Source organism: Dermochelys coriacea, chromosome 2 (genome assembly GCF_009764565.3).
Source record: "Dermochelys coriacea isolate rDerCor1 chromosome 2, rDerCor1.pri.v4, whole genome shotgun sequence".
Classification (NCBI taxonomy): Eukaryota; Metazoa; Chordata; order Testudines; family Dermochelyidae; genus Dermochelys; species Dermochelys coriacea.
The window spans coordinates 43,467,730-43,484,719 of NC_050069.1; the positions used below are offsets into that span (position 1 = coordinate 43,467,730).

General features: G+C 45.6%; 1 protein-coding gene across 4 annotated transcripts in view; it reads right to left on the minus strand.

Annotated features, from left to right (window-relative positions):
- Window positions 1-16,990, minus strand: part of PLEKHF2 (pleckstrin homology and FYVE domain containing 2) — a 44,857-nt gene that overhangs the window by 11,196 nt on the left and 16,671 nt on the right. The window contains exon 1 of one of the 4 annotated variants that reach the window (XM_043507576.1): window positions 16,236-16,434. The exons of the other annotated variants lie outside the window; for them this stretch is intronic. The gene's annotated coding sequence lies outside the window, so the exon portion shown is untranslated. Of the gene's footprint in view, window positions 1-16,235; window positions 16,435-16,990 lie in introns of those variants that run through there. 4 annotated transcript variants of the gene reach the window in all.

Consider the following 16,990-nt stretch of genomic DNA (forward strand, 5'->3'; position numbering starts at 1 on the left):
TGCTTTCTGCACCCATCACTCCTCAGTTGCAAGGGAAGGGATCACTGTACAGGAAGCTGCTCCCCCATCTACCCAACCCCTGTGCATCCAGATGCCCTTGTACTCAGACCCTCCTGCTGAGCCTCACGACCCCACCCCCACACCCAGGAACCCTCCCTGACAAGTCCCACTCCGCCTGCACCTGGACCACCCCAACAACCCACCCACAGCCAGATCCCCAAACCACTGAGCCCTAATCACCTTCACCTGGACCCCCCTGCAGAGTCCCATTATCGCTGCACCCAAAACCCCCCAACAAGCCCCTGTGATTTCAGGTCCCCCACTGAGCCGCCCACACCTAGACTGCCCCACACAGAACCCTCTCAACCCACACTAAGCCCGTCTACACTTGGATCCTGCCTTGCTGAACCTGCCTGTCCACACCTGGTGCACCTGGCACAGAGAGGCAGGTCCCCAGGGTGTTTCTGGGGCAGGCCCAGTCCTTGCGCTGTGTCACGATTGGGTGAAGCCTCACCGCTGAGTCTGTGTCGCGGTGGGGGTAGGGGGGAGGGAAGCTGCACAGTGATCTCCCACCTCCGTGCAGCCAGTGGCCTGTGCTCCCCAATGCCATGCTGGAGCCTCCACATTTATCTGACAAATAACATTTGCTGAATTTTGAAGAATGCTCTCAGGAGTAACATGATGAGACAATAACACTGATTTTACTTAATGACAGGTTTCAGAGTAGCAGCCGTGTTAGTCTGTATTCGCAAAAAGAAAAGGAGTACTTGTGGCACCTTAGAGACTAACAAATTTATTAGAGCATAAGCTTTCGTGAGCTACAGCTCACTTCATCGGATGCATCCGATGAAGTGAGCTGTAGCTCACGAAAGCTTATGCTCTAATAAATTTGTTAGTCTCTAAGGTGCCACAAGTACTCCTTTTCTTTTTACTGATTTTACTTGATGCTCCTTGAGTGCATTAAGTGAGTTACCTCCTCCCTACAGGCCTTTTTATCTTTCAGCCTTATTGAAGAATGTAAAATAGATAAATTATTAACAGAGTGTGAAAATACTTTATCAGAACTTCATACACACCTTTTAAGACCATTTCTAATTGAAGATTCTGAGCAAAGGCTTCATATTATTGAGATTACTTGTATTATCATGACTTCTTTAAGTTAGTATCTTGCTGTAATATATAAATGTCATTACATTAAACACTACACAACAAGCTACACTTATGATTAAAGCAGTTCCCTCTCTTTACACACATTAGATTTCATACAGAAATTTGAGTTCAATAATAACTGAACTGGGAACCATTGCTGCTTTTGTGCCGCCAAATAGCTTTGATAACTACTATATATTGGAACTAAGTATTTTCATTTCTCCATCTCAATGTCCCAAAAGGTTAAATCAGTCAATTAACCAAGCAACACATATTGTCAATATAGTGCACGTTCATCCTTAAGTATCCATTTAAACAAGAAATTGAAGTTCAATTCTGTCAAGCAAGAGTCAAAAACAAAGAGCAGAAAACTCAGGCTTGTCTCTCTATTGATCTATATAGCATCCTGCTGTTTAACGTCTGGTTTTAGCCTTAACTCTAATTTGCCGATAATAGTCACGATGGCCATGTCTACATTAGCATTTTCATAAAGCCTCCTACCACTGCATTACCATCTTTGCAGCTCTCTAGGAGCCATACTCAGGTTGTATCCACAATTAACAATTGGGGGTGTGGGAATGATAAAGAACAAGGATATTGTATCCTGACAATTGAAGTTGCACACAGCTCTGCATAGAGCATTTCTTCATCTTGGCTCCAATGTACTGGGAGTCATAAATGGAGTAACAAAAGGCAAAGAGATTTAATTTGAACTCTTTGGCAATCTTACTATATTGCCAATTCTCCAATTCCTCCTTACTTCCTGCCCTGGACAAGGAAAACTCTTCCTATTCTATTTCAGGGCCCTTCCACAAGCTATCCAGTGCTCTCCGTTTATATCCCTGCTTTAATGAGCTCCTGGCCACCCCCAATTTTGGTTGCCTTAGCCCTGGTCTACAGTACGAGTTTAGGTTGAATTTAGCAGCATTAGATCAATTTAACCCTGCACCCATCCACATGACGAAGCCATTTACTTCAACTTAAAGGGCTCTTAAAATCGATTTCTGTACTCCTCCCCTGACAAGGGGATTAGGGCTGAAATCGACCTTGCCGGGTTGAATTTGGGGTAGTGTGGTTGCAGTTCAACGGTATTGGCCTCCGGGAGCTATCCCAGAGTGTTCCATTGTGTGATAGGGGTCCATTGTTCTGGACAGTGCTCTCAACTCAGATGCATTGGCCAGGTAAACAAAAAAAGGCCCGCGAACTTTTGAATCTCATTTTCTGTTTGGCCAGCGTGGCAAGCTGCAGGTGAGTGCAGATCTCATCAGCAGAGGTGACCATGATGGAGTCCCAAAAATCACAAAACAGCTCCAGCATGGACCGCACGGGAGGTACAGGATCTGATTGCTGTATGGGGAGACAAATCTGTGCTATCAGAACTCCGTTCCAAAAGACAAAATGCCCGAACATTTGAAAAAAAAAAAAAATCTCCAAAGGCATGAAGGACAGAGGCTATAACAGGGACCTGCAGCAGTGCCGCATGAAACATAAGGAGCTCAGGCAAGCCTACCAAAAAACCAGAGAGGGAAACGGCCGCTCAGGGTCAGAGCCCCAGACGTGCCACTTCTATGATGAGCTGCATGTCATTCTAGGGGGTGCAGCCACCACTATCCCCCCCTCTCCCCTGTGCTTTGACTCAGTCAATGGATCATCACACAACAGGGATGCGCATTTTGGGGACGAGGAAGATGATGAGGAGGAGGTGGCCGAAGATAGCACACAGCAAGCAAGTGGAGAAACCATTTTCCCCCGAGAGCCAGGAACTGTTTCTCACCCTGGACATGGAGCAAGTACCCCCCAAACCAAGGTGGGTTCCCAGACCCGCCAGGCAGAGAAGAGACTTCTGGTGAGTGTATCTTTGTAAATATAATACATGGTTTAAAAGCAAGAGTGTTGAATGATTAATTTGCGGCCAGTACAGCTACTGGAAAAGTCTGTTAACGTGTCTGGGGATGGAGTGGAAATCCTCCAGGGACATCTCCATAAAAGGTCTCCTGGATGTACTCCCAAAGCCTCTGCAAAAGGTTTCTGGGGAGGGAGCCTTATTGTGTCCTCCGTGGTAGGACACTTTACCACACCAGGCCAGTAGCACTTAGTCTGGCATCATTGCATAACAGAGCATGGCAGCCTGTGGTCCTGGTGTTTGCAGGCACTCAAGCAACATCCGTTCTTTATCTCCCTGTGTTATCCTCAGGAGAGTGATATTATTCATGGTCACCTGGTTGAAATAGGGGAATTTTATTAAGGGGACATTCAGAGGCGGCAGTTTCTGCTGGGCTGTTTGCCTGTGGCTGAACAGAAATCTTCCCCCATGCGGTGGGGGGAGGGGTGAAGCAATCATCCCAGAGAATTGGGGGGGAGGGGGAGGTTAGTTGGGTTTGTGCTGCACGTTAACCCGAAAACCGCAGCCCCTCCTTTTATATTGCCAACCCATTTTAAATGACCAGCCCAACAGCTGTTTGGTATGGGAAATGAAGGCACTGCTGTTTGAAATCATTCCCACATGTTATGAAGGTTAAAGAAGCCAAAAGACTGTGGCTTACCATGGCTGCCTGCAAGCCAAATTCTGTTGCCCACTGGCCCTGCATGTGATCTCTCACACCAAACCGACAGACCCTCAATATAAGAGGCAAAATGCGACCTTGTACCGAATGCACGCGCTATGTAATGTTAACAGCAAGGTTCACCCTGAAAGAGTCTACCCATTGTTCTCTAAAATGTGTCTTTTTAACTACTACTCTCCCTTTTTTTTTCCTCCCGCAGATGCAAATGTTTCAACGCTCATACTATCATATCCTTTCCAGAGGCTAGCGAAGATTAGAAGGCGGGGAAAAAAAAAACAAAAAACCACTCGCAATGAAATGTTCTCCGAGATCATGCAGTCCTCCCACACTGAAAGAGTCCCACAGAATGCGTGGAGGCAGACAATGTTAGAGTCCAGGAAAGCAAAATATGAACGCGAGGACAGGTGGTGGGTTGAAGATAAGTGGCACGTTGAAGACGATAGGTGGCGTCAGCTTGCTGACAGAAGGCAGGAGTCAATGCTGAGGCTACTGGAGGATCAAATGGATATGCTCCGGAGTATGGCTGAGGTGCAGGAAAGGCAGCATGAGCATAGACTGCCGCTACAGCCCCTGTGTAACCAACCACCCTCCTCCCCAAGTTCCATAGCCTCCTCACCCAGATGCCCAAGAATGCTGTGGGGAGGCCTTCGGGCACCCAACCACTCCACCCCACAGGACTCCCCAAGCAACAGAAAGCTGGCATTCAATAAGTTTTTACAGGTTTCAGAGTAGCAGCCGTGTTAGTCTGTATTTGCAAAAAAGAAAAGGAGTACTTGTGGCACCTTGGAGACTGACAAATTTATTTGAGCATAAGCTTTCGTGAGCTACATCCGATGAAGTGAGCTGTAGCTCACGAAAGCTTATGCTCAAATAAATTTGTTAGTCTCTAAGGTGCCACAAGTACTCCTTTTCTTTTTTGCGAATAAGTTTTAAAGTGCAGTGTGGCCTTGTCCTTCTATCCTCCCCCATCTCTCCTGGGCTACCTTGGCAGTTATCCCCCTATTTGTGTGATGAATTCATAAAGAATGCATGAATTTGAAGTAACAATGACTTTATTGCTTCTGAAAGCGGTGATCAAGGGGGGGAAGGGGAGGGTGGTTAGCTTACAGGGAAGTAGAGTGAACCAAGGGGCGGGGGTTTTCATCAAGGAGAAACAAACAGAACTTTCACACCGTAGCCTGGCTAGTTACGAAACTGGTTTTCTAAGATTCTCTGGTGCGCACCGCACCGCACCCTCCTGTTCTCTTCTAACCGCCCTGGTGTCTGACTGCACGTAATCAGCAGCCAGGCGATTTGCCTCAACCTCCCACAGTGCCATAGACGTCTCCCCCTTATTCTCACAGATATTGTGGAGCGCACAGCAAGCAACAACAGTGGGAATATTGGTTTCGCTGAGGTCTAGTAAACTGTGCCAGCGTACTTTTAAATATCCAAATGCACATTCTACCACCATTCTGCACTTGCTCAGCCTGTAGTTGAACAGCTCCTGACTACTGTCTAGGCTGCCTGTGGTATGGCTTCATGAGCCATGGGATTAAGGGGTAGGCTGGGTCCCCAAGGATAACTATAGGCATTTCAACATCCTCAGTGGTTATTTTCTGGTCTGGGAAGAAAGTCCCTTGCTGCAGCTGTTGAAACAGACCAGAGTTCCTGAAGATGCGAACGTCATGTACCTTTCCTGGCCATCCCACATTGATGTTGGTGAAACGTCCCTTGTGATCCACCAGTGCTTGCAGCACCATTGAAAAGTAACCCTTGCGGTTTATGTGCCTGCTGCCTTGGTGCTCCGGTGCCAAGATAGGAATATGGGTTCGCTCTATTGCCCCACCACAGTTAGGAAATCCCATTGCAGCAAAGCCATCCATTATGACCTGCACATTTCCCAGAGTCACTACCCTTGATAGCAGCAGCTCAGTGATTGCGTTGGCTACTTGGATCACAGCAGCCCCCACAGTAGAGTTGCCCACTCCAATTTGATTCCCAACTGACCGGTAGCTGTCTGGCATTGCACATTTTTAGAGGGCTATTGCCACTCGCTGGTGAACTGTGAGGGCTCCTCTAATCTTGGTAATCCAGCACTTCAGGGCAGGGGAAAGCAAGTCACAAAGTTCCATGAAAATGCCCTTACGCATGCGAAAGTTTCACAGCCATTGGGAATCATCCCAGACCTGCAACACTAAGCGGTCCCATCAGTGTGTACTTGTTTCCCAAGCCCAGAATTGGCTTTCCACGGCATGAACCTGCCCCACTACTACCATGGTGTCCACACTGCCGGGGCCCGTACTTGAGAGAAGTCTGTGTCCACTTCCTCATCACTCTCCTCCCGTGCTGCCATTGCCTACTCGCCTGCTTTTGCAAGTTCTGGTTCTGCATATACTGCTGGATAATGCATGTGGAGTTTAGAATGGTCGTAACTGCCACAGCGATCTGAGCGGGCTCCATGCTTGCCGTGGTATGAGGAATGCAGGAGAGCAGAGTGGCAGCAGAAGTGGCGGGTGGATGACGATGCCGACAGCAATATGGCGCCCGCACGGAAAAAGGCACGAAAAGATTGTTGGACGTTGCTTTCACGGAGGGAGGGAGGGGGGAGCAAAGGGTGCTCGCCAGCAGACAATGCAGTACAACTGCTAGCTGTCATCGTCCCCTGGATGCTTGCGGTGCTGCTAGTTTGGAGAGCAGCCTGAGGCAGAACGGTCCCCTCAAGGATTCAACTCACAACCCTGGGTTTAGCAGGCCAATGCTCAAACCACTGAGCTATCCTCTGCCAATATTCCAGGCAGGACTGAATCTCCATTAGACAAAACTTAAAGAAGAGAATGACCTTAGTCATTCCCATTTATGTCCAGGCACCCTGACCAACCTCACCGAGGCCAGCCAAGAGCACCCAAGACTGCCCAGGTGCCCCGACCGACCTCACCGAGGCCAGCCAAGAGCACCCAAGACTGCCCAGGTGCCCCGACCGACCTCACCGAGGCCAGCCAAGAGCACCCAAGACTGCCCAGGTGCCCCGACCGACCTCACCGAGGCCAGCCAAGAGCACCCAAGACTGCCCAGGTGCCCCAACCGACCTCACCGAGGCCAGCCAAGAGCACCCAAGAGACGACAAGGATGGCTACCAGTCGTAATGCACCATCTGCTGCCACAAGGCAATGAGTTGCTGCTGTGTAGCAATGCAGTCCTGCGTCTGCCAGCATCCAGGAGACGTACTGTGATGGTAAGCTGAGCGGGGGCTCCATGCTTGCCATGATATGGCGTCTGCATGGGTAACCCAGGAAACAAAGGTGTGAAACGATTGTCTGCCATTGCTTTCAAGGAGGGAGTGAAAGAGGGGGGCCTGACAACATGTACCCAGAACCACCCACGACAATATTTTTTGCCCCATCAGGCATTGGGATCTCAACCCAGAATTCCAGTGGTCAGCGGAGACTGCGGGAACTGTGGGACAGCTACCCCACAGTGCAACACTCCGGAAGTCGACAATAGCCTCGGTACTGTGGACGCACTTTGCAGACTTAATGGTCTTAAGTGGGGACACACACGATCAACTGTATAAAACCGATTTCTAAAAAAATCGACTTCTATAAATTCGACCTGATTTCGTAGTGTAGACATAGCCTCAGTGTACAAGTTAACTGCAATGAAAACACATTATCCACACTCAAATTAACTCCTCCGAGTTCGCCTACCTCAAGCAAGGATGGCCACACTGCAACACACTCCAGCTACACATAGCGGTGTTAGCAGTGGACAAGTTTTGCTAACTTGAGCTGTAGTCTAAACCCTCTGGGAGTCAGCCAACTTGAGTTAAGAGCACCATCATACTCACGTTAAGGGTTTGTATGCGAGGATGTGATTCAAGTTAACTTTGCAGTGAAAACTAGCACTCAGTTTGGAGATTGATGCTGTTTACATTATACTTCTAATTTCCCTTTCCACTAACTACTCTTCCAAAAAACCTACACCACACTGAAAAGGCATTTCTCAACAAGGCCAACAAAACTAACGTGGAGTTGGCAGACCAAGCCATTTTGGAAATATGAGCCCTAAACCCACAGACATTCTAAACAATAGAGTGAAATGTCATCCCCACTGAATTCAAGTTTCACCATTGACTTCAGCACAGTCAGGATTTCAGCCAATAATTAAGTTCTGATTTTTTGCCAGCTTCCCAGAAACATGACCTGGGATGAGCTATGGTACACAAAGTTTTGGGGGGTCCAGGGGGAGGGGGGCCTGAAAAACCATAGAGAAGGATGAAAGTTAGCTTCACAAGGTAAGCCTGATGAGGCTACTGCTGCTGCACATCTTCCGGAATAAGAAACAGAAGAGAAGGGATTACTTTTATCCTATTGAGAGGAAAACCTGAAGTTGCCACCTCGTGACTTATTTCCAATCACCCCCCAAAAATCCTGCAACATGGTGACCCTCCTCTAAGTAAGGACGATTCAACACGTCTCCTGAAGCACATTAACACTGTCATAGATATGCCAAAAATTTGGTCTCTTGAGGAACTTTGGGTCCCAAGTTTTCTAGGCTCCTAAAACAACCTCACCGTTTAGGCACCATATAAGTAATACTTTGATCCCCATGTGTTTCTTCTTATAACTGGGTTCACAAAAGAATAAAAATAGGTTCATGGAAGATAGCCATTCTGGGACTTATTAGCCAAGATGCTCAGGGACACTACCCCATACTCTGAGGAGCCCTAGCCTCCGACTGCCAGAAGCTGGGAGTGGATGACAGGGGATGGATCACTCGATAATTGCCCTGTTCTTTTATTTCCCTCCAAAGCACCTGGCATTGGCCATTGTCGGAACACAGGACACTGGGATAGATGCTGTGTTCCCTCTAAGCTGCACAGTTGGGCGGCCACCCAGGAGCGATTCAAGGGCCGCGCACTTCATTAGCAGAACTGCAAACATCTGGAAGCACGTGTTCATGTGCCCCTCCCCCACCGCTTTGCAGCAATATATCTCCTGCCCTCTGCCTTGGAGCCCTGGCCAGCTGTTCCTGGGACCCTCCGGCTGGCTGTGCAGAGCAGGGAAGAGAGAAGAGAGTGCTGATGTCAGGGTGTCCCCTTCCCCCTCCATATCCCATCTCTGCAGAGCAGGGAAGGGGAACAGGGCTTAGGAGCAGGAGAGCTGCGGTGGTCTGAACAAGCCTTCTGAGCCCTCCCACGGTGAGTGCCTTAGAGATTGGACACAGCGTCTGGGAGACTTCCCCAGCAGCCAGCACACAATCTCCGTTTCCCTCTCCCTCACACACGCGCACACACACACACACACACACACACTCCCCCTCCCAGCCATGTACCCAATCTCCACAGAGCAGGGGCGGGAGGGGGGACAGGGCTCAGGAGCAGGACGGCTGCTGTAGTCTGAAGTCCCAATGAGCCTTCTGAGTCCTCCCACAGTGAATGACAGTGCCTTAAAGAGACAGCACACAGCATCTCCCAGAGACTTTCCCAGCAACCATCACACACAGTCTCTCTCTCTCTCTCTCCCTCTCTCACACACACACACACACACACCCCCCATCCCAACACATACTTGTATTATTTTTGTTGTTGTTACTTCTTGGTACTTCCTGCAATGCACATATATTCTTTAGTTTTTTGACTGGCCTGTGCATTTCATCATTTTTATTTCCCTCTTATGCTTAAATTTAATTCTTTGAGTACCGAGTTCTAAAATGTCTAACCTGTCCTGGCTGGAGTAATTATCCCTGTGGTAACTTTTAAAAAAATATTACATTTATGTTTTTTGTTTCTACTGATGGTGCACATCCGCACATTACTTTGGTGTGCACAACAAAATTTATTCTGTATATGGATGGAAAAAATTAGATGGAACCATTGATCTGACCCAGTGTTCTACCACTAACTCAGACTGGGGAGGGCAGAAAAGGACAAAAGAGGAACTACTCTTAAGGTGAGCAACACCAAAATATTTTATCAAACTCCCACTGAAAATATTCCAACAAAAGCTTTCAGGTAACGCACCAAGTTTACCATAAAGTTGGCAGCCTGCCACTGTAGCCATTTAAAGCTTGCTCTGTGTACCAAAAGTAATTTGGATGGAAAAGGAGAGGGAAGGGGGCAATAAAGAAAAATCTTGTTACACAGCAGAAACCTAGTCATCCAAAACTCAACTGCTTGGCCCTCCCTTTCTGACCAAGAACCAGCTGACTTTCTGTTCTGACTCTCAATTACCTAAAGTTATTTGGTGCTGTCCAAGAAGTTCAGATAATGGGAATTTTACTGTTTTACTTAAAGAGTGCTATATTAGAAAGAAATGCTGCTGCAATACAACAGTAACTGGAAAACTAAACTAAGAGCAAACGAAGCATGCATACAACTCATTTTTAGAAATGAGGAGATCAGTGCTTAAGAAAGATACCAGCTTGACAGCAGTTGTGCCTGAAATCCTTTATTTCTCTACTAAACAGGTACAGGAATGGCAGACTCAGAACTCCCATCAAACTGACCCTACTGCCTAATCTTGATCTAAAAAACCAATTATATGGATGTGTCCACACCAGGGGTCTCCAAACTTTATGAGACGAGAGCCATATTAGATTTTTGAAGGGGCTTCGTGGGCCAAAGCAACTGTGAAAGAAATTAAATATATGCAAATATGTGCAAAATCTTTTAAAAAGCAACACTACTCTACTGTGTCAGTGTTGCATTAAATTCTAAATCAGGTATAAAAGTTAATCGATGCAGATACTGTAAGTTGGCTCCCCTTTTTGGGTCCTCTCTGCCCCGTGCCTGCTCTGCTGAAGAAAATGACAAAAGATTGAAAGTTTGGCTGTACTTTGGTAAGAGAAGCTCCAGGTTCCCATTGTTGGTTGGGACTGTTTGGTTCCATTAGTGCCGTAGTTAAAATGTAACCATTATGAAATTGTTAATTTCCATTTTCTTTACTCCATTTATTGGAGATGTAATTAAGCATCTGGCTTGTATTTTTACTCTAAGGCAGGGGCCCGTGCCCGCTCGGCTGCAGCAGCAACTCTCCCCTAAGTTGGCTCCCCTTTTGGGGGGACACTGGCTTCCAGAGGCACTCACCCCTCTGCACAGCTCAGCTGTGCTGCCACCCCACGTGAGCTGCTGCCGGCGGCCCTTCCCCCTGCCTGCTCAGGGTGCCTAATCAGCTGTTCGCTTCTCCCCTGTTGGTTGGAGGGCTGGACAAATGGAAGCCCCAGGCCAGATCTGGCCCGCAAGCCGTAGTCTGGAGACCTCTGGTCTACGCTATGGACTTTACAGCAGCACAGCTGTACCGCTACAGCTGTGCCACTGTAAGGTCTCCCATGTAGCCGCTCTCCTGCCAGCATAATTATGCCAACCCCAATGAGCAGCATTAGCTATGTCAGTTGGAGAGCCTCCCCTGCCGAAATAGTGCTGTCCACAGTCACTTTTGTCTGTGAAACTTAAATCGGTCAAGGGCACGTTTTCTCAAGTTTTCAATGTGCTGCAGGTCTTTGTATTGATAATGCAGAAGCATACTATAGACTCTATCAGGGGAAATGGTTTTATCAAATGATAAAGGAACAGAGGGGGGATAAGCCTTCGAGAGGTTGAGGTGGGGTTTGTTTGGTTTTTTTGCATGATGTAGTTGAAGCTTCTGACACTGGGAGAAGAAATGCAGGTAGTCTTTCCCTCTCCTTCTTAGGCAAAAGTTGAGGAGACTATGTTTGGAAGGACCAATCCTGACAGGGGTGCAAGGAGGGGAAAAAAAAAAAAACCTCACCCCCCCCCCGCCTGACATAAGTTTCACCATCAAAAATCCCAGTGCAGATAGCGCTATGTGATGGGAGACACTCTCCCGTCAACATAGCTAATGCCATTCATTAGGGGTGGTTTAATTATGCTGGCAGGAGAGCTCTCCTGCTGGCAAAGAGCAGCTACATGAGAGCCCTTACAACAGCACTGCTGCAGCGATACAACTGTGCTGCTGTAAGGTTCATAGTGTAAACATAGCCTTATTGTCTTACTGTATCTGCTAAAAAAAATCTATCAATAAGCACATCAGCTTGATGTTTCTGCTAAACTGATTAGCAGTGAAGAAATTAATGCTGACATTTAATATTTAAGAATCCAGAGTTCATCTATTTACATGAATTGAACAGTTAGTCTTTCACAGCTACATCTTAAAGCTGTCTGCAGATTCAGGAATGCAAGAACTGCCACTCTGGATCACAAAGGTCCATCTAGTCCAGAGGTTCTCAAACTGTGCTCCACGGACCACCCGTGGTCCGCAAGCTCTATTCAGGTGGTCTGCGGATAGTTCCCTCTAAGGTGTGCGCCTGGGCGGCTGCACAAAAGAAAATGAAGGGCCACCCATCTAATTAGAGGAGCCATGCAGCGCTGCGGTGGCCTGAGAGACTGCCCTCCTTCCCAGCCCCAGCTCAGGGGCTGCTACAGTGGAGGAGAGAGGTCACATCCATTGCATTAGAAAGGTAAGACTACCGATATTAAAATATGAGTTGTGCTCTTTTATTTGTAGAAAAAAAATGTTTATTATTAAAGGTTTTTTTAATATAGCGCTTTTATCCAAAGCGCTTTATAATAGTTAGCTAATGGTACAAACAACATTTGGAAAGATCATTAAGTTGTCCACCAAGATGCTTGGCAATTTTCAAGCGGTCCACGAAAAAAGAAAAGTTTGAGAACCACTGATAGGATATAGAGGTAGATATTACCATATCAGAGGTAGAAGCGAAACTGAAACAGCTTAATGGGACTAAATCGGGGGGCCCAGATAATCTTCATCCAAGAATATTAAAGGAATTGGCACCTGAAATTGCAAGCCCATTAGAATTTTTAATGAATCTGTAAACTCAGGAATAGTACCGAATGATTGGAGAATTGCTAATATAGTTCCTATTTTTAAGAAAGGAAAAAAAAGTGATCCGGGTAACTACAGGCCTGTTAGTTTGACATCTGTAGTATGCAAGGTCCTGGAAAAAATTTTGAAGGAGAAATTAGTTAAGGACATTGAAGTCAATGGTAAATGGGACAAAATACAACATGGTTTTACAAAAGGTAGATCGTGCCAAACCAACCTAATCTCCTTTTTTGAAAAAGTAACAGATTTTTTAGATAAAGGAAATGCAGTGGATCTAATTTACCTAGATTTCAGTAAGGCATTTGATACCGTGCCACATGGGGAATTATTAGTTAAATTGGAGAAGATGGGGATCAATATGAACATCAAAAGGTGGATAAGGAATTGGTTAAAGGGGAGACTGCAACGGGTCCTACTGAAAGGCGAACTGTCAGGTTGGAGGGAGGTTACCAGTGGAGTTTCTCAGGGATCGGTTTTGGGACCAATCTTATTTAATCTTTTTATTACTGACCTTGGCACAAAAAGTGGGAGTGTGCTAATAAAGTTTGCAGATGATACAAAGCTGGGAGGTACTGCCAATTCGGAGAAGGATCGGGATATTATACAGGAGGATCTGGATTACCTTGTAAACTGGAGTAATAGTAATAGGATGAAATTTAATAGTGAGAAGTGTAAGGTTATGCATTTAGGGATTAATAACAAGAATTTTAGCTATAAGTTGGGGATGCATCAATTAGAAGTAACGGAAGAGGAGAAGGACCTTGGAGTATTGGTTGATCATAGGATGACTATGAGCTGCCAATGTGATATGGCTGTGAAAAAAGCTAATGCAGTTTTGGGATGCATCAGGAGAGGCATTTCCAGTAGGGATAAGGAGGTTTTAGTACCATTATACAAGGCACTGGTGAGACCTCACCTAGAATACTGTGTGCAGTTCTGGTCTCCCATGTTTAAAAAGGATGAATTCAAACTGGAGCAGGTACAGAGAAGGGCTACTAGGATGATCCGAGGAATGGAAAACTTGTCTTATGAAAGGAGACTTAAGGAGCTTGGCTTGTTTAGCCTAACTAAAAGAAGGTTGAGGGGAGATATGATTGCTCTCTATAAATATATCAGAGGGATAAATATAGGAGAGGGAGAGGAATTATTTAAGCTCAGCACCAATGTGGACACAAGAACAAATGGGTATAAACTGGCCACCAGGAAGTTTAGACTTGAAATTAGACGAAGGTTTTTAACCATCAGAGGAGTGAAGTTTTGGAATAACCTTCCAAGGGAAGCAGTGGGGGCAAAAGATCTATCTGGTTTTAAGATTCTACTCGATAAGTTTATGGAGGAGAGGGTATGATGGGATAATGGGATTTTGGTAAGTAATTGATCTTTAAATATTCAGGGTAAATAGGCCAAATCCCCTGAGATGGGATATTAGATGGATGGGATCTGAGTTATTATAGAAAATTCTTTCCTGGGTATCTGGCTGGTGAATCTTGCCCATATGCTCAGGGTTTAGCTGACTGCCATATTTGGGGTCTGGAAGGAATTTTCCTCCAGGGCAGATTGGAAAGGCCCTGGAGGTTTTTCGCCTTCCTCTGTAGCATGGGGCATGGTTGACTTGAGGGAGGCTTCTCTGCTCCTTGAAGTCTTTGAACCATGATTTAAGGACTTCAATAGCTCAGACATGGGTGAGGTTTTTCATAGGAGTGGGTGGGTGAGATTCTGTGGCCTGCGCTGTGCAGGAGGTCGGACTAGATGATCAGAATGGTCCCTTCTGACCTTAGTATCTATGAATCTAGTCTACTATTCTGACTAAGAGTGGCAGATACCAGATGTTTCAGAGCAAGATGCAGGAACCCCTGGAGCAGATTATTATGGAATAACCTTCCCAGACCACATCCTGAAAGAAATCTTTTCTGAACCCCCTCTTCTGGCCTTCAAACAACAAAAATCTCATCAAGTTTGTCATCAGAAGCAAGCTCCCCACAGACCAGGGTACCAACTCAAAGCAGTACCAGCCTCTCAGATGAAAAACCTGTAGACATCTCCACTGTTACAAGATCCCCCCAATATACATTTCAAGATCCATGAGTCCTACACATGCAGTGTACGTCATCCAATGCACAAAATACCCCCAAAACAACTATATGGTGAAACAAGACAATCACTACTCTTGAAAATGAACTCACAGGAAATGATAGACAAAAAACATCACCTACAGGTGAACACTTTTCACAGAGTGATCACAAGCCTTCAAAACACCTTCGTAAGTAGAGTCTGGGAGCTTAAATCCATAACTTTGCTAGACACTTCTAAAAATCACGGACTGAATAGACACACTGGATTTATGGCTTATTACAGCAATCTCTGCTTCCTCCCCATCCCCGCTTCCTCTCCCTCCATGACTGGAGAGGTGTTAATGAGCCACTTCACCTTTGATGCTCCCTTGAAATGTGTACTTATGCAAAAAAAAAAAAAAAAAAAAAAAATCTGTTCCACCTTGTACTTAGCCGTGACACCGAGTATTGTACATTTCCCAGACCTGAAGAGCTCTGTATGAGCTTGAAATCTTCTCTCTCACCAACAGACGTTGGTCCAACAACAGACATTACCTCACTCGTGTGGTATCTCATTTGCTATCATACCATTAAGATTATTATTTTACTATTTTCCCACTTGCCCCCACTTGTAGATCATGATAGCCATCACTGTCCAATTTCAATTTTTACAGTAAAAAAAATGTCTCCCCTGTACTACATACAACCTATTTTAGAGGACAGATATAGTTTTCAATCAAATATAACTGTTGTAACTGACACTCTGTACCTGAAAGTAGAACCCTGGAACCCCCATATTCACCACTGTGATGTGATATGTTTTATACAAAGTATGCCTTATGAGGTATTTTAAAAGTCTTGATCTGTTGAATCTTAATATCCTGTTGGACTGTATGTACTATCATTGTACATGAAGTATTGCTATATGTGTTACTGAAATACATTGTGAGGTTGGGAGACACCCAGAGCTGGCCTTTCAGTAGGGACAAAGGAACAAATCACTGGTCAGACAGGCGTTGATCCCAGAGACTTCTCAGAGAGGGCAGGCAATGAGGACTGCCTGACCCCACATCACAGCAAGACTCTTTTTAGCAGCTGGAAGAAAGTATAAAAGAGGGATAGTGACATCACTTGGCTTCTCTTCTCCTTCATCTCAACACCTGGAAGACAGTCTGGAAGACAAAAAGACTTTGAACTGGGAAAATTGGTCCCAGGCTGGGAAGGGAAACCAGCCTGTGTATTGAGAACTGTGAGCTGCCTGTAACATCTATTAGGGTGAGAGACTGCCTGATTCAAATATTGCTTAGTTTGTAGAATTTACAGTGCATTTCTATTTTTATTTCTAGGTAACCAACTTTGATCTCTTTTCCTGCTACTTATAATCACTTAAAAAAAAAATCTATCTTTCTGTAGTTAATAAGTCTGTTTTATATTTTACCTAAAACAGCGTGGCTTTGGTTGAAGTACTTGGGGAATCTCAGCTCAGGTTAACAAGGGCTGTTGCACATCCACTACCCTTTTATCAGAGTGGCAAAATTAATTAACGAGCTTGCACTGTCCAAGGAAGTCCTAAGTAGTAAGATGTTATATTTATGGGGTGCAAGGCTGAGGTGAATGGTGCCTCCCTCTGTATGATTTGTGAGTGGCTCAGGGAGCATTCGTGCAATTTAGTTGGGTGTAGGGCTCCACATTCTGATGGCTGAGTGATCATAGCACGTGGAGGGGTGTTGCTGCTTGTCTCTGGCACAGCATTGTGTGAGACAGTCCAGGCTAGAGAGTTAAGGAGGCACAGTGGTTCCACAGTTCCAGGTTGTACCCCAGGGTTCCCGTTACACTAACATACTCTGAGAAGGGAAGAGGGAGTTTTAGAGTTGTCAGGAAAAAGTATTAACATACTATGTCAGTCATCAAAATCCAGTATAAATTCCTTTCTATGAAATCCATTAGAGGAAAAGCGATGAAATCAAAGAATGTGAAACTAGACACAGACACAAGAGTCACCACACCACAAAAAGAATCATGAGACAAATCAAGAAGTCAAGAAAAGGAATTAGCTGCATTAAGTCTAAGGATGGCAGAGTGTGCCACAAAAACCAATAGCATTCCAGATGGACAGAATATGTGAAGGAAGTTTTTGACAATCCTGAAAAACTAGAGATATAAACACTTCAAGAGAAGAAAAAGCACTGCATATTACAATGTGGAAGCTAGAAACAGGGATGAAAAGTATAAAGTGAGGAAAAGCAGCTTAAGTGGAGGGTGTTCTGTTTGAAATGCTACAAACCCTGAATAAAGAGTCAAAAACTAAACCTGCTAAAACTTTTCAGATATACGCACAAGGAGAACTTCCAACGGACTTCAGTCTTAATTACTCTACCAA